The sequence below is a fragment of the Scophthalmus maximus genome, chromosome 3 (assembly GCF_022379125.1).
Source record: "Scophthalmus maximus strain ysfricsl-2021 chromosome 3, ASM2237912v1, whole genome shotgun sequence".
Classification (NCBI taxonomy): Eukaryota; Metazoa; Chordata; class Actinopteri; order Pleuronectiformes; family Scophthalmidae; genus Scophthalmus; species Scophthalmus maximus.
This window is the reverse complement of record NC_061517.1, coordinates 6,206,585-6,221,850: the sequence shown is the minus strand read 5'-3', so window position 1 is coordinate 6,221,850 and position 15,266 is coordinate 6,206,585. Positions and strand designations below refer to the sequence as shown.

General features: G+C 44.4%; 1 long non-coding RNA gene across 2 annotated transcripts in view; it reads left to right on the top strand.

The window, feature by feature from the left end:
• Positions 1–9,774, top strand: part of LOC118316399 — a 43,854-nt gene extending 34,080 nt beyond the window's left edge. For both annotated transcript variants that reach the window (XR_007030527.1, XR_004795189.2), the window contains 3 exons: positions 3,594–3,691; positions 3,777–3,836; positions 8,436–9,774. This is a non-coding gene — a long non-coding RNA (uncharacterized LOC118316399). The remainder of the gene's footprint in view (positions 1–3,593; positions 3,692–3,776; positions 3,837–8,435) is intronic.
• Positions 9,775–15,266: the final 5,492 nt, after the last annotated feature.

The window sequence follows — 15,266 nt, the reverse complement described above, 5'->3', positions numbered from 1 at the left end:
TTTTTTGCACAACCCCCCGTCTGCTGGATGATGGGTGATGGAGAAGAGATGTCAAAACAGGCAGCAGTGACAAAATCTGAGTGGTCGAAATGGGACCATGTATGTCTTCTGATTCAAACCCAGTGACTGTGTGTGTGTGTGTGTGTGTGTGTGTGGGTGATTTTTTGTGCCTGACATTTTTCTAGCGTTCCCACACACACACTTACATAATTCAAATCAAAACTGCAAAGCTGACCTCTACCATGGCAAACTTTTGTCTTTTTCCCTCCATCTTACTTGTCTTGGCTGAACGTTGGCAGTCGTCCCTAATCGTGCTCTTTCCTGTCTCATCCCGTCTGTGTGTCCCCCAGCAGCCGAGACACACGAGGGCATGACTGAACGGATTATCGTCTGGTCAATTGACCTGCTCCTGATTTATTTGGAGAGAGACCCTGTTATACGTTTCATCTATTATCAGTTTTGTCGCAATAGTAATTCACTTAATATTAAAGGCCTTTCTGTAAACATGAGCACATCATATAAATTATTCCCCAAACCTCGCACCCAATCGACCTGGAAAATGATCTAGACCCTGCACTAAAATGTTACATTGATTTTCCATGGTTGAATGTGCATCCGTAATCCATGTGAAATGCAAATGCAGAAATGCTAACAAAAACTGATAGAAGCATGTACAGAGAAACCAACAATAAGCAAACCAAGGAAAGACACAACTGGTTTGTGAAAGCTGCAGATTTAAGATAAAAGTAACTTTTCTTTTTTTAGTTAATGGACAATAACTTCGAGCACTTGTACAATTCCGCCCCCCACACTCCCTGTAGTCCAATAGCCGCTGTTGAGACCTCATTGAAATCACTTACAGGCAAAGCAACAGTAAAATGCGATTATGAATTAGTATGAATCACGCTCGGTTGTTTTTGTGAATTCTTGTCATGTCCTTTGGAGCAGATTCACATTGTGTTAACTCATTGGGGAATGCACTGATTTGTAAATGATAAAAATAAATAGACGAAAGGAAGGGAACTGTAACCATGGAAAAATAAAAACCTTTCCCCCCCCAAATAATGTTATAAAACATGTCAACTCTTTGAGGGTTTTCCAAACGTGAACGCACGGCTGTAGGTCAGTAATTAATGTTGTTCGAATAGAAAATACTGAATCAACATCAGTGTCTCAAGACACAAAGTCAGAGGCTTTACCGTAGGATGTTTGTGATTATTTTTACAAACTGCCTTAAACATGTTGCTGAATTACATAATCCTTGATTTAAATCACTTGTATGGCCTGTGTGCCTTTCTTCTTTAACTATTTGCCTTATATATCTTTTATGTATTGTGTGTTTTAATGTTATATATATATATGTGGTTGTGCTGCCGTCTTGTCCTCGACTCATTAAAAGATTTTGTATCTCAATGGCCGATGGCAATCTTCCTGGCTAAATAAAAGATGAATGAAATAAAAAATAAAGATAAGGCATGATGTTGTAGCAACACGTGTCAAAACACATGGACGGATAAATTAACTGCGGGAGACGGATAATAACCCACGATTTGTCTTTTCAAAACAAATCACAATTGAATAATTTCGGTGTAGCTTTGTGGTTTAGCAGAGAATGAAACCATTCCGCCCTTTTGTTGTTAAAATGCTCGGTGACCTTTGACCCCCTTTCATTCACACAAAGCGGGACATCAGGATGAGGTTCACACACCGACAGTGTCGTCCATTATTACCTGGACATTGACCATTTAATCACACTAACAATGCGTGGTGGCAGTTGTCAATTATGGGAGATTGATTCCTTACATGTTTTTCCCTTTTATCCTATAATTTTCTCTGAGCTCTGTCCAGTTTTCTCTCTCCTGGAAATTATTGTTAATATCCAGTCCCCCAGATACTGTATACTGATGATTTTTTTCAACATTATCCAATGCATTATTCCCTGGGGGAAATTTGGTAAAATAGGAATAAACAGCCGAAAAGAAAGTGAAAGAAGATTCCTGAATCCTCCCTGTTGTCCAGATCCGAGCCAACATTTGGTGGCCCATGTTCCATCCTTCCACTTAGTTATTTTTTTCATAATCCTGCTACTGACAATCAAACCAACCAACCAAACAAATGGACAGGATCAAAGACATAACCTCCTCGGCGAAGGTAATAAATGAACAGCTCAATGTAAAGAAAAAGTGGGTAATATGTGTGTGGCTACTGTATAACCATAATTTCCAACACGTGAACATGTGAGTAACAGTCTAATTATTGTCGTGTGTCCACTCTGGTGAGGGATTCGTCTCCGTCCACAGACCAAGCCATGACCATCAACGCGTTAATTAAGCCTGAAACATTACTGGAGAACTTTTTTTTTGAAGGTCACCGCAATTAATATTCATAGATCTATTAGTCACAGCTGAAGGCTCTCGTTTGAGGATTCGAACTTTATCGCTCCTTTGTGACTTCATTTAAACATTGCTTCACAAATATTAATTCTTTCATCTTGTGTTTTTACTGTAACATGTGCAATTTGATTAATATATTAAATGTATGTGTAGATGTCTTCTCTGCTGTGTTATTACATATCAGTATGAGCAGCAGAAAGCCCACATCTGCTTTACACAAAACATTCTGGAGGTAAAGACAGAAGGAAAAATGGTCTTAGTGGTAGAAACGCAGGGACACTTTACTTTTCTACGTGTCCATGAATTCCTAATTACTTACTGGATATATTTCTGTAAAATATCTTTTTATTACTATTGGGATATCTGCATATTTTTTTTAAACCCCCCCTCTGTATTTCCATGGGCTACTGTTATTGCCCTCACTGTATTCCAATTAAAGCACTTCCCTGGACGTAAAGTGAATATATTAACATCTAAATAGATACTTATGATTCACATTTCCATGTCAAACACAATCTAATGCTCTTAGAAAAGTTTGCCACAGACTTTGGCCGGATATGATCCTGTAGATCTTGACTTAATGATCGCAGTGCACATTATTCACTAGAGCATATTTCATGCAAACATCATTAAGAATTTACAATAACCCAGATGAAGCTGCTCTCTCTCTCTCACACACACACACACACACACACACACACACACACACACTCACACACACTGCTCTCGTTCACTGCGACGTGTTTCTAAAAGATGAGCTAAATCTTTGCTGAAAATGTATCACACATCGGTTGCTAGAGAATTCAAAACATATATTAATATTTCTTTAAATGAATAACTTTAACGGCTTTACTTGTCTGTAGAATATGTAGGTTGGTTGTTATCATACCAAAGCACTTGGTTATTTAACTAAAGGATCATGTAGAACCAGGTTCCACTAATAAATTACTCACACAGACGCAGTAGAACCATCGTCCATTTATTATTTCATAGTTTGTTTTTTCTTGCCATATTTATTCTCGTGTTGGTTGTTAGGTTAGGTGTTTTTTTTATAATATCTTATCTTTGATAACAGTCTTGTGGATTGAATTCTTTACTTTTTGATTAGAGGTGTTTAGACTTCTGTCTGAACAAGTTTGCTCATCCACTGGCCTCCCACACAGACACGTGCTTCTTTCCCCTTTTATTCATGCGCTACAGGACAAGTGTGACCAGCCACCGCCCGGACATCGACGTGTGAGGAATCACGGAACGTTGGACTCAGAAGTGCAGAACGCGGCAAGAGAACACGAACTACGGTCAAGCAAAAACTACGTATAGATAAACAGTGTACAAAAACACAACACACACACCGACAACCAAACCTAAAGTCGTTTTTTGCAGGTGGTGAGTCGACGATCAGGAGAGAAAGTGGCGATCGGACTGGTGCTCAGGGAACTGCTGGTAAGTGAGTGGATGATCGCCGGAGGAGAGTCAGGTGCCTGGAGGGAAACGCCCAGCCAGCAGCACACACTGTCAAGGAGACGAGCAGAACAGGGACAAAACACACCAACCAACCGACCTGCAAACAATGAGTGACCCAGAAAGCGGCGGAAATCTATAATCCTGACACGACGACTCTGTCGGGTGGCGTGAGGAGGGTCCAACCTTCAAACACAACAAAGACGGAGGACATGATTATTGATTCCAGCCAATTTGCACACACACACACACACACACACACATGAAGTCGCCTCCATTTCACGACACAGCGGAATGTGAATTGTGAAGCTGAGTGCAGAACGCGATGTGTGTTGTTTTATTTGAAGGAAACTGTGCTATATCCTCACTGGCGAAACCGCGATGCTTTTATTCTTTTGTGCATTTATTGAATCGATACCATAATCGTTGCTGTCAATGTTTTGAATCCCGTTGTCAAAGATCTGAATCTTAGGGTGGATAACTGGTAGGATTTCAAATATCGACTCCCGGCCTTTGCACGGCGACTTTCAGCCTCCTCCTCTTGGATAAAGAGAGTATGGCTCCAAAAGTGGCCTAAAGATTTTCTCCAGCGGCCAGAGAAATGTTAATTTTTTTCTATTCAATTCTTACACTTAATGGTTGTAAGAGAGGTTGTAAGAGAACAGAGAGGAAAAATAAGATCAGATAGATCAAATACTAGGACTGTGGAAAAGTAAGGAATAAAAAGACTTCCGGAGAGGTTGTTGAAGAAACACTGGGTTGTTTCCTGAAGATTTTAAAAATGTCAAAAGGATCAAGGGCCTCTTGAAGAAAGTCTGTGCCCTTTAGTAAAACTTCTTGGGATCATTATGGGAGGCAAACAAAGAACCCCCCCTCCCCCCCCCCCCCCCCCCCCCCCCCCCCCCCCCCGAGCTCATTTTCAATTTATGATTCGTTCCCGGCGTCCTTCAACCTCGTCCACTTTGCCGAACTCGCCCGCGCAACAACGGCGTTGAGAAACAACATTAGCACTTCTGTCTGGTGTTTCTCTGCACAGCGAGAGCTGAAACGAGTCTCGAGGTCTGTGCATATTCACTTCTGCTGCATGAGTATTCCCTCAGAGATCAATTAATTTCATCCCTAACCCTCTTTTTTTTGATTTTTTTATTTTTTATTCCAATAATACAAACTTTAAATCCTGGGAGTGGACTCAAACTGTGAGTTGTAATGAATGTAGCATGACGTCTGTATTCAGGGACACGGAAGCAATCCGTTTGTACTGTGATAAAGAAGTCAAACAGCTGGAATACGCCATCTGGTCAGCAATGGGAACCGGTCGTCGAAACCGCCAACGCTGTCTGTGATACATGGGTGGTGCAGGAGTAAAAGTCCCGTTGTCTTTGTCATTAGCAGCTTCTCTTACAGCGCGGGGGGGGCGACCAAGGGCTGATGAAAGAAGTTGCGGCCATGCGACATGTTTGCCTAACCGCAGGGGATGAATATGGGTCCACGGCTGATCGCATGCTGCTCTCTCTTTGATGTCCAAGATCATAGGTGTGTTCAGATCAAACACTGAGCAATTTCTGGAGGTGGTGCGTACAGAGTTAATGGGAAAAAAATGTGAATTTGTCCCGGCTGGTGCGGGTCCGAGTTAAAATGCTTCGACTTGAGCCAAAGAATTCACGCTGACGCTGAGACTTAAGGAACTCCAGCTCCTAAACGTGCATTCACAGGAAACTGAAGGGGAAACAGCAGGCGCTAGAATGGCTCTCAGCAGAGGCCAAACTGCAACGCTCAATTCAATCAAGCCTTCAGGGGCAGCAAGTGACTCGGGAGGGAGCTTGTTTCTCGCTCGGTTGTTGCTGGGATTTTTCCCGCTCTGGCCGGGCCGCGGGTGTGGGAGTCCGATGCACCAACCACTGCGCCAAAACAGTGGCGTTGCAGCGCGGCTCTCAAGGTGTCGACGAGTGACGTTCACAACCTGCGCCCGCGGTGTTGCGTGGTTGCATTTTTGGGGGGGTTTCGAATTTACGGAGCTTGGTAAAACAAATCTGGGTTTTCGTCGCAGACACAAAAGCGACAGCTGACGGACGACGGGGAAATTGCATGACTCCCAGCCAAGGACGGATCTGGACGGACAAGATTGAGTAGAATTCGGAGGGAACTCGTGATGAAAATGCACTTGTTTCCTACGCCGCTAAAACAGACGCTCGCTCACTGCAGCTTGAGAGAAAATAGCTGCTTCAAGCAACCGCAAAAAGGTAATGCAACTGGTTTGCATAAAAGATGGACACAGTTGCAAACCGTTGAATTTGATTCATTCAGGGCGACTGGGGCTGAGGGATGAGACTGATTCCGGCTGAGTGGTTGCTGGAAATGTGAGCTGCCATTGTTGGCTTAATACCTTTGACAAGGGGATAATACATCAGAGCTGTGTGTTTTTGGTCGTCAGGAATAAAAATGATGCCGCGTTTATTTGCTTATAGAGCGGGGGAAGTGAGATCCGATCACGAGTGGCCACTGGAGACAAATTCAGGACGCATACTAATGCCAGCTGGCGAACTTATAGCTGTCCTCAGATCAGATTGTCAATTCCAGGTCTGAATGGCAGATTTGACAGAACCAGGGATGAGAGGAGAGTTTGTGTGTTGCAGTGAGTCTCTACGTTTCACGCAAACACAGAAAACCGACATGAAAGATGCTCCCGAGTTTTCTCCCCTGCTGAGGGGAACATGTTGAAACCAATGAGGGGAAAGAAATCAACCACAGGGAACAAGGAGGCGGGAAGAGAAGGAGAAGAGAGTGTTAAATTAACATGATGTGAGTTTCTTTCACCAAGACAAAATCTCAAAGAACACTGGGTGCAGCAGGGAGGGAGGTGTGAACCGTGAGGACTTGGGGGGGGGGGGGACAGGAGAGATGGAAGGATGAAATTGGGAGGAGGAGAAGGGTAGACAGAAGCTTAAACAAGAGTTTCAGAGGGTGAGAGGAGGGGACAGAGAGTGAGCCGAGGGGAAAGAAAGACCAGAGAGACAGATGAGGGTGGAGGTGGATGGAGCATCCGAGGTGATTTGAAAGAGTGGGATCAGACACCGAAGTGGTGAGAGAGAAATAAGGGGGGCAGCAAGGAAGGATGTAAGAAAGAAAGAAAGTCAGTCTTAGAGAAACTCCAGTGGTGAAGAGAGAGAGGAAGACTGTGAGTGAGTCACATCACACTGGGCCATCTGGTTTATTTTTGTTGTCGCTGGGATTAATCACAGAACCACAATCAGCCGGAAAGAGTCAGTGGAGTCAGGAGGATGAAAGAAGAGGAGGGGGAGAGAGGGCGGGGGCAGAGGATGAACGGTGGATCAAACTTTCTAAAAGTCGACAGAGACTTTAAATGCCGGTCTAAGGAAGTGGAATAAGGCAGCGAGCGGATAAAAATTAGCTATACAGCTCACTCTGGTTATGTTGTGCCCCTGTGAGATAAACTCAGAAAGCCAAGATGAAGAGAAGTCCTGACATTTTCAGCAAGGGGGAGAAAGACATACGTAGTCACACACCGTAGCCTCATCGTCATCGAGGGGCTCATTGAAACACAACAGCACCAGGATGCGCTCCGAGTATATCTGAGGTCTCTTACGCTACATGAGTGAGGCTCATCGGACGTACCGACACTGATGGGACAGAGACCCAACAGACTTGGGCCTTCAGTGTATTTCAGGTTCTCAAAAAAAAAAGAAAAAAAAAAAGCGAACACCCAATGGCAGGGATGCAAAAGTGTTTTGCTGGTCTGAGACCACATGGACTCAATGGACTGAGTCACTTAAGTGCATGGATTAAAAAAAAAGAAGAAAAGAAACGATGAAACCCTTCTGCAGAAAGGCGTCGTCAGAGGAGTGTCATCCAAACTGTATGATCTTGACTAATCACTGAGAAAATGCACCAAGCCTTCCTGGACAGTTTTTGAAAGTGACTGCGTGCCAGACCACAGAGAACATCAAACAAACTGGCACGGGAGAAAAAAAATCTGGCCTGTTATGAAAAGCATTGGTGAAAGGATTCTGAAACATATCATTTGCGGTATCACATTGAATCAGGTAGGATATTGGTATAAATTTGCACGCAGAAGCTAAAAAAGCCCACTCATCTCCTTCCACCACTCGCTGCTTTCGAACACGTCCCCATCCTCGTCATTATTTCCTCTCAACAGTGGTCGCTCTCTCACACGGACGCGGGGAGTCGAGAGGGTAGAAGAGGTGTTCATACGTATTTAACAGTCTGCATGCCATTATTGTTTTACCAAAAAGTGTCATATGCAAAACAATGAGGATGTTGTCAGGGGTTCTTTTTCCATGGGAGGATGAGAGGGAGTGCACAACGCTGAAGATGAGACAGAATGCGACCGGGGAAGAGTCAGAGGAGACATCAGGATAAAAAAGAAAAGAAGAAGATGAAGAAGATGAGGAAGCGAGGGGGAAGGAGAGCAGGAATAGACAAATGGGTTGAGAGAAGATAAAATGCAGGTCGAAAGGAGCTGGAATTAGGTAGTGTGATGAAAGTTGGTGGAGAATTACTGACTTCCTCCGTTTTTTGGGGGTTTTTTTGTCTCCCCCTCAGGGAGGGACTCATTAAAGCACATCGGCACCAGGACCCGCGCGGAGGATGTGAGGTCTCCTGCCCTCAAGAGTGAGGCTCATTAAAACGTGCTGACACACTTGGTGACCCAACGCACATCGGCCGATTGCAGGCACTGCAAAACACTACCGAGGGAATAGCCAGGAAGCTGACCCTGACCCTGACCCTGACCCGACCCGACGTGACCTGTCCTGACCTGACCTGACCTGACCCGGCTCAACCCACGCTGCTGGTTGACCCACGCGTCCCTGTACTGCACGGTGGCTAACAGGCTGCCGAGCTGCAGGCTCTCGGGTGAGAAGCCTGGCTGTCGGTTCACGAGCTGATTACCGATGTTGGAAAACAGACACACACACACACACACACGCACACACACACACACTGAGCTGTGATTACTTCGCCTCCAATAACCCCCTCATCTAATTTGGAGGTGCTTCACTTTAAGAGCCTCTAACAGGTTGTGATTATGAAGACTTTGTAATTTTCAGATCTGCACACGTGTTCAAATTAGTGTTTTTTTGACACTCACGCCTACAAAAACACATTCATTTCGGTTCGCGTTTTGTAATTAGATAACTGTTGTTTGGCCCGAGCAAAGTGGGATCATATTTATTGACATCATTTCTCAACTCTCTCTTTCTCTCCCTCCATATCCCCCAACGCTCACATTGAATATGAGCTGTAGTTTTAATTAAGCCATTTTGAATTGGGAATTTGTTTGGAGAGTGCTGATTGCCGATGCACAGATTGGAAGAACTTCAGAGATGGTGCACTGACTATTGGCCTTCCGCAGCAGCCTCCCTTTCCCTCCATTATTTAGGCTCGGCCTCCGCTACGCCAGTAGCTCGGGAAACAACAGATGTTCCTCCGTGTTCCCCGACAGAGTCGGCACGAGCGGGCTGAGCGGCTGCATGTGGCGCCTCAGCCCCCGGCAGCTCTCCAGACAAAATGAAATTGTGAATTTCCTTTTTCGGCGTCGCCTCTTCATGTGATTCCGCTGAACTCAATCAGACCGCGGGCATTTGAATTATTCATCTGGGATCATTTTCTATTTTTTATTAGATATTTTGATATTCTACCTCTCCCCTGACGCCTTTGACTCTTGCTGCTGCTGTTACAAGTGAGTTCCCGCTGCGTGGGATGAATAAAGTCTTATCTCTTCATCCTGCAAGTCATCAACCACCAGTGTCTGGACGCCATGGGGGGGCCGACGCCCTCGATCACAATATCTCCCCATTGAGTCTAATCGCCAAAGGCTATCAGGACTTCTCTTATCAAATATAATCTGTTACATCTGTAATAAATAATCATTCTTCATTCACTCGTCTCTCCTGATTGAGACGTACCTCTCTTTGTTTTACAGCACACCGCGCGACCCTTTTTCGTACCGCCGCCCACTAACACTACAGGTTGACCTTTTTGCATACATTTAACTTAATGTATTCTGATTCCATTTGTGCGAATGCATGTGTGCAATTGCCTTCTTTTGTCACGGCCCAATTAAGAGCCGGGTCGTGACCGCATTGAGCAGCGAGCAGAGGACTGCAGATCAAAACACGGTGTAATTACATACACGCTCGCGATGTTAACAGCTCTGTTAATTACATGAACTTGAACAGGCGGATAAACACACAAGAAGAAGACCTCGGCTCGTTCCCTCTACCTGGAAATAAAGGTGATCTGATCCGATGTGGACACCTAAGTCCTCCCCCCCGAAGAAAACCAACAAGTGGTGGTCAATATCGAAAATCCATGTATGGGAAAACACTCGGGACTGAGTCAGTTAATTCAAGTTAGTACGGAGTTCATTATTGCTTTGACCACTGATTCTTCACTGTGCCGTCGGCCGTTGCTCACTGGCTGTTGATTAACTTCTTGATCTGCTCCCTGTTTAATATGCTCTGTCGGCAATATCCTGTTCTGGTTGGAATCTCTTCATCACCTTCTGTGCTTCCTCGTCACCTGTTACATATCTTCGCTGTGTAATGGTCCGTGTGTGCGACACCTGCTATCACTGTCGCGTCTTGGCTCATTAATTGTGGATCTCAGTTGGCAAAAACAAGTTGGCACTTGGTCGTCACCATGGCGCGATTCGCAGTTTGGTGCTAAAGTCATCCAATGTTGGCGTGTGGGATCTGGAAAACAGACTTGAAAAATTCGTAGGGCAACAAAAAAAAAGAAAAAAGAAGATTAGCTACATCACCGTCACAATAACGAGGGGCCGCGGATAAATAAACACCGACACCAGTTTGTCCCATCTCATCATCCACCAACACCTGGGCAGAAGTGGTTGGTGCCAGTGATTCTTTCATTAGAGCCAATTACAGTAAAAGCGTTGCCGTGGTGCCCACCATCGCCTCTGGAGGCGACGGACTACACTACCGATCGGCCGATTGGCACTAATCAGCCATGAATTATTCAGTCAATCATCTGCATCACAACAATTGTACCCTCTCCGTGATGGAGCTTGAGCTCTGTGAGCAGAGGGCACATATTTTCCCACTTCTTCACATTGGACAGACACTGAATGTGACAGGTTAGTGGCGCTGCAGCTGCCTTATAGATCGCCCAGGAAACCAAGGCCACTAGTGTCATGCATATCCAAAAGTGCTGGGCACGTGATATCACAAATGTTATAATCGACAATCTAAATGCTACAAGAAAGAAGTATTGAGAAGATAGATGAATAGATAATTTTTTTAAAGTTTAACAAATAAAATAGTAAGTAATAAAAGTGAAAAGTAACTGGACAAGGTCCGTCAAAGACTGCTGAAGGGAAAATACGGATACAAATACATGTGGAGTCGTCACTAAAACAAAAGTGATCTGTTCTTAAATGTGTAATTGCTCCCAAATTCAGAATATGGTTAAATTTGTCCACGCATTCTCGGCGATCAATGTCGGGCCGGTAAACTCAAGTGCCACACACACGGAGGCGAGGAGACTGCGGCGGCACAGAAGGATATTTATTGCCGGGGTTGAAGGAATGGGTGTTGAGCCGGGGTCGAACAGGCACAGAGAGGATGAATTGGGAGCAGTGTCGGAGTCAGACAGGTCACACAGGTCGGAGACAGGCTGGAGACAGGGGCCGGGGCAGAGCAGGTGTAATCCCGGCTGCCAGTGTCCCTGATGTGAGAGGAGTGGATCTGCTCTTGACTCCAGCAGGTCTGTCTGCACAATCACACTCACGCTGTGTTCCGTAAAAAAAATCACTAGCCACTCACTATATAGTGAGCGAGCTCGCGCATTTCGCAGCGCTGTCCGAAAGCTTAGTGAGAATTCTAACACTCTTTACAGTGGCGTCATTGTATCTTCAAGCGATGGCCACTAACCAAGCAGTAAACACCATCATCAATTAAGAGTAATATGAATCAAGAACAACATTGTCGACGGACGAGAGGGGAGAGAGCAGGGATACAAAGTGTAACCGGTAATTGTAAGTAGATTTCGGTGAGTGGAGGAAACCTATTAACGGACGTTCAGGTTCAAAATTGAGAATCCTTATCACGGTTCAGAGGGTAGAGAAACCCAAATAAACTATTAAAATCACAACGTACATTATCTCAAGGCACTTTCACATAGTCAGGTCGAGACCTTACAAATATTACAGAGAAAAACCCAACAGTCCCCACAATGAGCAGCCACTTGGCAAAAGAAAATGTGAGAGTAAAAATTCCAGAGCAAGAAATGATCGTGTGTGTGTGTGTGTGAGTCATTATTTAAAGACCATTGGACCAGGATTTAACCAACACCAGCACAAGTCATTGTGTTTCATTGTCATCATTGTCAATCTCATTATTTGTCATTTTGTGATTTGCATGGCGCTGAGGATCACCACCCTTCAATGCTTTGGCCTTTTTCATTTCAATGCCAACGACTAATTGTGCTAAGTTGGCGTCAGAGCAGTGAATTGCAGCTGACACCTCTGATCGTTTGGGGGATTTTAATGGGTCGAGTGTTGCGTCGAAAAACAAAACGAGACAGTCAGAGCTGTCATAGGCTGCACGAAGAAAAGGGGGAAATCATCTCTTTCCGGAGCCAGGAGAAAAAGACTAAAGAATAATTGCCACGACGACAGTGACAAACAGTGATTAATGCAGCCGTACGGGCTGTTGCATGAGACGTTATTCGCTAATGACTGTGTTTTTCTTTAGATTGACATGAAGAAAAAAAAGTCGGCAGCTACCAGAGCTTTTGTGTTAACTGACAGAGGCCTCACAGGGATGGATACATCAGCCGCTGAGTGTTCTGGAAATGTTCCTGCTTTTGTGAACGAGTCCAAACCAGACAATCTCCTGCAGCTGCGTTAGTGATATACGTCCGTGCCGCGGAAAAGTCATGTAGCGGGCGGCGACACTTTGAATTCACTGCACTCGAGCGTGCGTTTGAGGTTTGGTTCATCTATAACCTGTATTTATGACATACTGTATAGGCCTTTTTCACAGACATGTCACAACAGGAAAAGCCCACGTTTGACTGAGGACATTGGACAATTGGTCTGTTCTATAGTGTCAGCGAGTCGTGACAGTGCGACGGGGAACCAGTGTGCACAACACCATTAACCAGCTAAATGGAACTCAGCCGACATGCATTTCGTTAGTTACACCTTTTTCTTTTCCCACTGTGACATGTCACAATGTCTGCTGTGAAAAGAAAAAGGAGAGTGAGAAGCCGCCTCCTTTGTGATGTGTGATGACCTCAGAGCACAGAGATGATGCGCTGAACTCAGAGACTGTGAAGGAGGATTGAAGCAGAACAGACCAGAACTCTCAGCAGTCTGGCTCCAAATGTAGATGTTTGTTTTTTTTAAAAGGTACAATTTCTTCATGCAACTTATAGAGGGAAGCGTATCACTGATATTAAACGTGGAGTCGATTGCATCCAAAGATTTCTAAACCCTGTGCAATAAATTGCAATCTTTTTTCAAGGGGAAATGAAAGAAGTTTTTTTTCCGGCCCTGATATAGTTATTTGAAAAGAACTGTTTGGATTTACCATACAACACCATTGTCTGTGTGCAGCTAACAAGTTACCAAACACCCGCAGAGGACAAATCCAGCAGAAACAGAATATGATTTTGGTCAATTTGATAGCCACTCTCTATTTTGTTTTACCTCTGGTTTGGTCTCCACCACCTGCTGAAGAAAAAAAAAATCTAGCTCTCTAACTCTGTCTGTAGTTTGGTCCTTGGCAGGCAGAGCAGCTTTTCTGAGAATGTGTTTATTAGAAGCTACCTGCAGTTTTAGGTCTGTTATCTTCGATAGAAAGTAGTTAAAGCTTAACTGCTAAAGGAAGTCACTAGGACGTTGGGAGATTATATCACACACTAGCTTAGAAATCAAAGTGACTCCGTATCCAGCTTTATCGTTAGCTAACATTTCATCATGAATGGCCATGAGACTCATCATTGCAATATAGCAGCTGTTTAGATACAGCGACTAGCTACAACCAAAAGAGCTAGTGTGAGGGTGAGGTCGAATTGTCCTCCCTATCTACTACTCCTTGACCTCAGTGGACAACGTCATGAAGTCAAGGAAAGGTGGAAAAGAGGATTCATAGGACTTGGAAAAAGCCGACAGCGCTTCTCAGAGAATCCGACTCGGCCTTCACTAAACTACGTCATCACGCGACGGCGGCCTTGTCGTTGACGTGCGTCTGCCGTGGTGGAACAACAAATTTCCCGAAGATGAACTACAAAAAACTCAGCGGCTCCATCAGCGTGTTTCAGTGTTTTACCATCAGATGTAAATGATTCATATGTAACAGTAACTGACATGATGTTCGTCTCTTCTGGGTCATATTCATACTCTTCTTCTTCTCTTTATACTTTCGGATTGAATCGTTCACGTCCGTGCATGGCGCGTCAAGTTAAAAATCCCCGCCGCAATGAATTGTGGGGCCGTCTATATCTCCTTACTCTCACAAAGGAAGCGCCAGTGTAACCGATGCTAAAGGAGATAGGAAAGGAAACATTGAAGCTCCTTTCCTATGCGTTTAGAGAATCCGAACAGCTCTTATGGTGGCTGCTGATCAAATACTTCTGGGTCACGTCAACATTTAGGAAACTTTCGTATGACAATTTGACAATTTGACCTCACTCTAACACTGGTACAACACTAAAATATTCACTCTGGAATAGTTCATGGCTGCCCCACCATAGTGACAATCTGTTAATCAAAACACCTGAGCCACATCTGAGCCAATCACCGTTCTCCACCTTGCACCTGCCTCACTTCCTGTGGAAAAAGAGGAAACCACAACCTCACAACTCCTTCCACTCACAACCAACTTTGGAAATGAGATTTTGGGAATCCTGTCATGCTTCTGGAGATTGGCGAGTGGAGCCTCACTGGACCACCTGGAAGCAGGTTAGCACCACTGCTAATTTAGCAACGCTAACAGAGGAAACGCCAACCATCCGTGCCATCGGCAGCTTCACACCAACGCTGGAATCGCCGCCGTGGACGGGGTCTTTTGGATGAACACTGGTGAGCCATGATGATGAACATTGATGTGAAATTTGGTGTTTGCATTTACCCCGAGGAAATCTCAATATTAAAGGCTCATGGTAATTAGGCCTGTTTACATAAACTGAATATTGACTCATTGATGGTCTATTGCTGAGCGATGAAAAATAATTAAATGTGCACTGTGAAAGAATTTGTGTATATATATTTTCCCTATTTGTTAATTTCTCCTTGATAAACTTAATGTTTATGTTTTCAATACATTACCGGTAACCACAGTTCTGTGTTGTGTGTTTCATTAATCCTCAATCAGCTCCCAGAGTCGAACCTAAACTAGCCCTATTCTC